Consider the following 9,045-nt stretch of genomic DNA (forward strand, 5'->3'; position numbering starts at 1 on the left):
TTCTATTTCCATTTCTCTTTCCTCCAAAAAAACCACACATGAATGGATAAGTACCCAAATTGAACCGGAGTGTGTTTGTGTGGTGACAATAAACATCCTTTGCCCTGTCGTCCGTTGGCTCTGTTCTTGCTGGACATCCCTGTGGTCCTTCACACATCCCTGAATCAGTACATAGTGTTTAGTAGAGGTCATCCAGGCACTTTTTTTCATGAATGTTCTACAGCCTAGTATTGTTTATACCCCTCAAACTCAGCTATGGACCTTGAAGCCAGTGCCACTACTTTTCTTTCATCGTTCTCTTCTAATCAGGGACTGATTTAGACCTAGGACACCAGGTGTGTGCAATTAATAATCAGGCAGAACAGAACCATCAGGCTCCGGACCTCGTAGGGTAAGAGCTGAGTACCCCTGGTCTATACCATAAGACTGATTTACTGTGAGAGAAAATATGTGCCGAAGATTCAAGGTGAGGAAGGCTTACATTTTGTCGAGATATTTCCATCATCCAGTACAAAGCCACTCACTGAAAACCAAATGGTACAGTAAATACAAAAAGGGCACCCAAAACATCAGGTGGAATGGTGGCAGCCCTTTCCTGACAAAGACTGGATGATGTATCAGCAAGGTCTACTACTATTCGATGTATCAGCATGCCATTGGAGGAGAAGGTTAGTGTTTTTCATCATGAATCTTGCTCTGGAGGAATCTCTGTGGGGCGGTCACTAGCTGGCACAGCCACAAAGCCATAAAATCGTATTTTTACCCTTACCATACTGCTAACCCTAATGCCTAACCTTAAATCATGAGTTTTTACAATATAGCTCATTTTAACTATGCAGCCTGCCCTTCTAGCGGAAATTGTTCCGTTCTGCCTCAGAATAAGACCCAATAAACCTGCTTGGAGCATGGAATTCCCCACCTTTTGCCCTCAGTTATTTGACAAACCAATTAGGTTGGTTTCTTTCCAGTATTAAAGAGTGAGTTATGGCTGTCAGTCCCTACACTGCATTCAGACGGCTGAGTATGTGCAAAGTAACAACTTACTGAGCTGTGATTCATTGCCAAGAACAGGAAACTGAAATAGTTTTTGTCTGGATCATATGGGTTATGATCCAGAGGAAAGGTATGCACGTCTAACTGTAAATGGCCAGAAAGAATGTGGCACAATATTATTCTAAATGAATTACCCAATAAATACCTCAGTTTGGACATACTGAATGCCTGTTTCCAGTCAAAGAATACAACATTACTGGGTGCATGCCTGACATTCTCCATAATATTGGGCCTCCATTTTGTTCTCCATTAATACCACGCAAACCGTAGACATGTTAAGCTCTGCTAATATTATTACACACACAATCATGTCAGACCTATACACTAACCAGTGACTATGTTTTTTGGAGTAAGATAATTGTCCAGAGAGTGTGTTTCAGTTAAGTATACTTCTCTGGGACACAGGGCTGATGGCAATAATATAGTGCAGTGGCATAGTTGTACTAGGTTGTTAAAAGTGCTGAGTGCACAGATTGTCTTTGGAGGGGTCATTCCATTTTAGGGCCCCTAGGGAGTCCTCAGAACCAGACAGTAGTGTTTAGAACTGTTTTTATGGATGTGACCATGAATGGATTGTATATGAGGAAACTGAAGGAATGCCTCACAAAAACAACTATTAGACATGGTAAATGACTCAAATACCCTTTTGATAACAATGTGTTGTCTGTCTGCTGTTTCCCATGTCAGAATATACTGGGACCATACCTGCAAACATAAGCAAGCTTTTAAAGTTAAACAGGTTCTCACACACAAAATGCGTATCAGCCAATTAAAATTGTTGATTTACTTGCATGTGACAGAAAGCTAAATTGTAGCTGGTCCCATCCGATAACATGGCACTCGTTAGCCCTTCGCTAACCTCGCCAGGTGGCAGTGAATACACCCTGGCACATCTTCTGTAGCCAATTAAAATTGTAGACTTAGTTGGACATGTTCCAACACTTATTCATGGGTGCTTTCTTAACAGTCCAACAGCACGTTCTGATCATCAAAGCAACTAGCCTATCACTTGTATTTGACTGACTGGTCAAATTGCTCTCTGTAAAGTGCCTAATCCATGTAATTGTTGCAGATTGTGGCAAGGGTTCGTATCTCGTGATGCCCCATGTAGTATTGGCTTAGTGTGCTGGAAAAGGACGTAGCCAACAGCTTGAAAATAAATGAATTTCATCCTTGCACACCAACATTATGCTATTGCCTAAAAATCATATTGCATAGGCTATTGCATGGATGTGTACAGCTAAATTTAGACTTACTTTTTATATGCATTTCTATAATCATCTGCTTAGTCACATTATTTCACTTAAGGGCTCCCGAGTGGCGCAGCGGTCTAAGGCACCGCATCTCAGTGTTCGAGGCGTCACTACAGACTATGGTTCAATTCCAGGCTGTACCACAACAGGCAGGGATTGGGAGTCCCATAGGGCAGTGCACTTTTGGCCCAGCATCGTTAGGGTTTGGCCAGGGTAGGCCGTCACTGTAAATAAGAATTTGTTCTTAGCTGACTTGCCTAGTTAAATAAAGGTTAAAGGATGATCCAAAGTGTACAGTAGAAATAGTTTGCGCTCTCGTTATCATCCTACAGATGGCAGTATTGCAGCTTGCATCGACAGTCAACGTAAAAAGACACTGTCATTAGTGTATTTATTTATTTGACATTTTTCAGGATGAAATCCCTTGATGCACCATTTTGTTTTCTAGTGTCCAAATAAAACATGTACACAATACTTTTAAGTAGAATAATATGGCAAATACTGTCTAATTGTTGTACAACTACTAATAGGCCTACAACTAATGCAAACTACTGCTACAACTACTAATACAACTAATACAAATAAGTACCTGTAATATGTACATGCATGCAGTATTTACAAATATCTTCACATTGTGATGTAGTTAACACAAACAGTTTGTTCTTAACATTGGCAGATTTTAATGCCCTGATTTCTATAGGTAAATTTCTATAGGTAAATTATTCCAGTCAGTTGGGCTGTTGTATCTGAAAGATCTTACTCCAATCTAATTTGATGTACCCTTGGAATTTGTAATTGCTGCTGTTGACGAAAGGAGTAGTGTGAGTCTTGTAAAGTTCGATGTTCCTTAATAAATACATTACCAGTCAAAAATTTGGACAAACCTACTTTCTTTATTTTTACCTTTTTCTACATTGTAGAATAGTAGTGAACATATGGAATCATGTAGTAACCAAAAAGGTGTTAAACAAATCAAAATATATTTTATATTTGAGATTCTTCAAAGTAGTCACCCTTTGCATTGATGACAGCTTGCACACTGTGGTAGCAGGATTACAAGATTGTTATATTTATGCACTAAATGGTTGTTCTATGAAATAGAGTAAGGTTCTTAGGACTCTGTCTCCCTTTCTGAGTTAACTGAGAGGAGTCTTGAAGCTTGGGCTGGCAACTGTTAAAGAGATGGTTTCCACTCTAGCTTCCTGCAGTTAGTCTGGGCAGAGGGTCAAGGAAATGGGTTTTGTTAGATAGCTTGGGCTGACAATGACTTGGTTATAATTACCTAAAGCTGACATTCTATAGACAAGATGTGGTGTGTGTGTGACCCAAGTTAGAGATAGTCTGGAAGAATTTATAACAATGCCTCATTGTCTCATCATCCTGGCATCTGGGAAACTAAGCCGGGTTGGAAGTAAACAACATCCTGTGTAGATAACCAAGGTGGCTTATGGGAGTTGGAACCAGTCTGAATTAGCATTTTTTAGTCCTATATAAGGTCTGTTTTATCATTATCAGCTAGGCTCTCGGCCCAACAGTCAACTGTCGGGTCGCCGGTTTCATTATTGCAATAGTTAAACAATATTGAATAAAAAAAAAAATGTATTTCACCTTTATTTAACCAGGTAGGCTAGTTGAGAACAAGTTCTCATTTACAACTGCGACCTGGCCAAGATAAAGCAAAGCAATGCGTCACAAACAACAACAGAGTTACACATGGAATAAACAAGCGTACAGTCAATAACACAATAGAAAAAAAGAAAGTCTATGTACAGTGTGTGCAAATGGCGTGAGGAGGTAAGGCGAAGTAATTACAATTTAGCAAATTAACACGAGTGATAGATGAGCAGATGATGATGATGATGGGCAAGTAGAAATACTGGTGTGCAAAAGAGCAGAAAAGTAAATAAAACAATATGGGGATGAGGTAGGTAGATTGGATGGGCTATTTACAGATGGGCTATGTACAGCTGCAGCGATTGGTTAGCTGCTCTGATAGCTGATGTTTAAAGTTAGTGAGGGAAATATAAGTCTCCAGCTTCTGCGAATAAAGATGATTGTTTGAAGAAATGACAGTCTCTCTCCCTTGAATAGAATATTCCACCACAACACTCTTGGCATTCTCTCAACCAGCTTCATGAGGAATGCTTTTCCAACAGTCTTGAAGGAGATCTCACATATGCTGAGCAGTTGTTGCTGATTTTCCTTCACTCTGTGGTCCAACTCATCCCAAAACATCTCAATTGGGTTGAGGTCGGGTGATTGTGTAGGCCAGGTCATCTGATGCAGGACTCCATCACTCTGCTTCTTGGTCAAATAGCTCTTACACAGCCTTGGTGTTTTGGGTCATTGTCCTGTTGAAAAACAAATGATAGTCCCACTAAGTGCAAACCAGATGGCATGGCACATCATTGCAGAATGCTGTGGTAGCCATGCTGGTTAAGTGTGCCTTGAATTCTAAATAAATCACAGACAGTGTCACCAGCAAAGCACCATCACACATGCAGAGATCATACGTTCACCTACTCTGCGTCTCATAAAGGCAAGGGGTTAGAACCAAAATTCTCACATTTGGATTCATCAGACCAAAGGACAGATTTCCACCGGTCTAATGTCCATTGCGCATCTTCTTATTGGTGTCATTTAGTAGTTGTTTCTTTGCAGCAATTTGACCATGAAGAGCTGATTCATGCAGTCTCCTCTGAACAGTTGATGTTGAGATGTGTCTGTTACTTGAACTCTGTGAAACATTTATTTGGGCTGCAATTTCTGAGGCTGGAAACTCTAATGAACGTATCCTCTGCAGCAGAGGTAACTCTGGGTCTCCCTTTCCTGTGGCGGTCCCCATTAAAGCCAGTTTCATCATAGCGCTTGATGGTTTTTGCGACTGCACTTGAAGAAACTTTCAAAGTTCTTGAAGTTTTCCATATTGACTGATCTTTATGTTGTAAAGTAATGATGGACTGGCTTTCCCTTTGTTAATTTGAGCTGTTCTTGTCATAATATGGACTTTGTCTTTTACCAAATATGGTTATCTTCTGTATACCACCCTTACCTTGTCACAACACAACTGATTGGCTCACAACTGATTCCACAAATTAACTTTTAACAAGGCACACCTGTTAATTGAAATGCATTCCAGGTGACTACCTCGTGAAGCTGGTTGAGAGAATGCCAAGAGTGCAAAGCTGTCATCAAGGCAAAGGGTGGCTAATTTGAAGAATCTCAAATATAAACCGTTTTTTGGTTACTACATGATTCCATATGTGTTGTTTCATAGTTTTGATGTCTTCACTATTATTCTACAATATAGGAAACATTAAGAAAAACACTTGCATGAGGTGTGTAAGTCGCTCTGGATAAGAGCGTCTGCTAAATGACTTAAATGTAATGTAAATGTGTGTCCAAACGTTTGACTGGTACTGTATATAGGGAAATGTAAGTTGATACTGTAAATGTAAAAAGAAAGTGGTATCAAGGCAGTTGTCTTCTGTTTGGGAGTGACAGACAATTTTGTGATTCATACATTGTGAATTGATGTAACCCGGATAAAGCACTAAATAAACTTCAGTTACTGATAAACACAGCTGCTAGAATCTTGACTAGAACCAAAAAATGTGATTGTATTACTCCAGTGCTAGCCTCTCTACACTGGCTTCCTGTTAAGGCTAGGGCTGATTTGAAGGTTTTACTGCTAACCTACAAAGCATTACATGGGCTTGCTCCTACCTATCTTTACGATTTGGTCCTGCCGTACATACCTACACGTAAGCTACGGTCACAAGACGCAGGCCTCCTTATTGTCCCTAGAATTTCTAAGTAAACAGCTGGAGGCAGGGCTTTCTCCTATAGAGCTCCATTTTTTTTTTAATGGAATGGTCTGCCTATCCATGTGAGAGACGTAGACTCGGTCTCGACCTTTAAGTCTTTATTGAAGACTCATCTCTTCAGTAGGTCCTATGATTGAGTGTAGTCTGGCCCAGGGGTGTGAAGGTGAACGGAAAGGCACTAGAGCAACAAACCACCCTTGCTGTCTCTGCCTGGCTGGTTCCCGTCTCTACACTGGGATTCTCTGCCTCTAACCCTATTACTGGTGTTGAGTCACTGGCTTACTGGTGCTCTTCCATGCCGTCCCTAAGAGGGGTGCTTCACTTGAGTGGGTTGAGTCAACGACGTGATCTTCCTGTCTGGGTTGGCGCCCCCCTCGGGTTTGTGCCGTGGGGGAGATCTTCATGGGCTATACTCGGCCTTGTCTCAGGGTAGTAAGTCGGTGGTTGAAGTTCCCTCTAGTGGTGTGGGGGCTGTGCTTTTGCAAAGTGGGTGGGGTTATATCCTGCCTGGTTGGCCCTGTCCGGGGGTATCGTCGGATGGGGCTCCTATCTCAGCCTCCAGTAATTATGCTGCAATAGTTTGTGTCGGGGGGCTAGTCTGTAGATCAGTCTGTTATATCTGGAGTATTTCTCCTGTCTTATCCGGTGTCCTGTGTGAATTTAAGTATGCTCCCTCTAACTCTTTCTCTCTCTCTTTCTCTATTTTCACTCTTCTCTCGGAGGACCTGAGCCCTAGGACCATGCCTCAGGACTACCTGGCCTGATAACTCCTTGCTGTCCCCAGTCCACCTGGTCGTGCTGCTGCTCCAGTTTCAACTGTTCTGCCTGCGGCTATGGAACGCTGATCTGTTCACCGGACGTGCTACCTTGTCCCAGACCTGCTGTTTTCAACTCTCGCTCTCTTTACCGCACCTGCTGTCTCTAACTCTGAGTGATCGGCTATGAAAAGCCAACTGGCATTTACTCCTGAGGTGCTGACCTGTTGCACCCTGTACAACCACTGTGATTATTATTATTTGACCGTGCTGGTCATCTATGAACGTTTGGACATCTTGGCCATGTACTGTTATAATCCCCACCAGAAGAGGACACCTCAGAGCCTGGTTCCTCTAGGTTTCTTCCTGGGTTCCTGCCTTTCTGGGGAGTGTTTCCTAGCCACCGTGCTTCTACATCTGCATTGCTTGCTGTTTGAGATTTTAGGCTGGGTTTCTGTATAGCACTTTGTGACATCGGCTGATGTAAAAATGGCTTTGGAAATACATTTGATTGATTGACGTGTCTTATAATGGCATCCAAGAGTCAATCTGCAAAGATTGTTATAAATTAAATCTAATTTGTAAAGGTCTTGGTTGTGTTTTGATAGATGTCACCATAGTCTAGGATACAGGAAGCAGCAGTTGTGTTTCTAAAGTACAGTATTTCTAATGGATACAGTAAAACAATTATTAGATCTGTATAATAACCCAAGCTTAAATCTAATTGTTTTTCTAATATAATCAATATGCTTTACAAAAGATCATTCAGAATCTATCCTCAAATGCAGATATTTCAAACAATCAACACTTTCAAGCATTGTTCCATAAAGGCTGATTTATGGCAAACAAAAATACCTGCATGATTTTAAAACCTCTGAGGCTGCATTTACACCTGAAATAGGGATTCTCAAATAAGACGCCCTGAGCCAAATATAGTGTCACAGGGCTATGTTCATACATTTACAGTCCTTTCATATGACATTAGTTACTCTTTTTGACTACTTCAGAATGCTCAAATTACAAAATCATGTTATTATATTAGCTTAGTAGGCCTTCCTCAACAGTTTGTAATTCAACAAACCCACAAGGAAGACAGAGAGGAGCAATATACACAGAACAAAAACAATAAAAAATATTTTACTGGGTTACAGTTCATATAGGGAAATCAGTCAATTGAAATAAATTCATTCGGCCCTACTGTGTGGATATCACATGACTGGGAATACATATATGCATTTGTTGGTCACAGATACCTTAAAAAAAGTGTCTGGTGTGACTACAATTTGCCTCATGCGGTGCGACACGTCTTCTTTGCATAGAGGTGATCCTGTTGATTGTGGCCTGTGGGAATGTTGTCCCACTCCTCTTCAACGGCTGTGCGAAGTTACTGGATATTGGAGGGAACTGGAACACGTTATTGTACACGTACTGTAGATCTAGAGCATCCCAAATTTGCTCCATGGGTGACATGTCTGGTGAGTACGCAGGCCATGGACGAACAGGGAAATGTTCAGCTTCCAGGAATTGTGTACAGATTCTTGCGACATGAGGTTGTGCATTATCATGCTGAAACATGAGGTGATAGCGGCAGATGGCTATCACCCAGCTAGAGCAGAATACGGGGAATGGTTTCCATGCGTTTGATGCCGTTCCATTTACTCCATTCCAGCCATTATTATGAGCCATCCTACCCTCAGCAGCCTCCACTGGTGCAAACCCACAGTTTCATCAGCTGTCCGGGTGGCTGGTCTCAGATAATCCCGTAGGTGAAGAAGCCGGATGTGGAGGTCCTGGGCTGGCGTGGTTACACGTGGTCTGTGGTTGTGAGGCCAGTTGGACGTAGTGACAAATTCTCTAAAATGATGCTGAAGGCGGTTTATGGTACAGAAATTAACATTAAATTATCTGGCAACAGCTCTGGTGGACAGCTCCAATTGCAATGCCCTCAAAACATCTGTGGCATTGTGTTGTGTGATAAAACTGCACATTTTAGCCTGGCCTTGAATTGTCCCCAGCACAAGGTACACCTCTGTAATGATCATGCTGTTTTATCAGCTTCTTTATATGCCACACCTGTCAGGTGAATGGATTATCTTGGCAACGGAGAAATGTTCACTAACAGGGACGTAAACAAATTTGTGGACAACCATTTTAGAA

This window comes from Salmo trutta, chromosome 7 (assembly GCF_901001165.1).
Source record: "Salmo trutta chromosome 7, fSalTru1.1, whole genome shotgun sequence".
In the NCBI taxonomy this organism is placed as follows: domain Eukaryota; kingdom Metazoa; phylum Chordata; class Actinopteri; order Salmoniformes; family Salmonidae; genus Salmo; species Salmo trutta.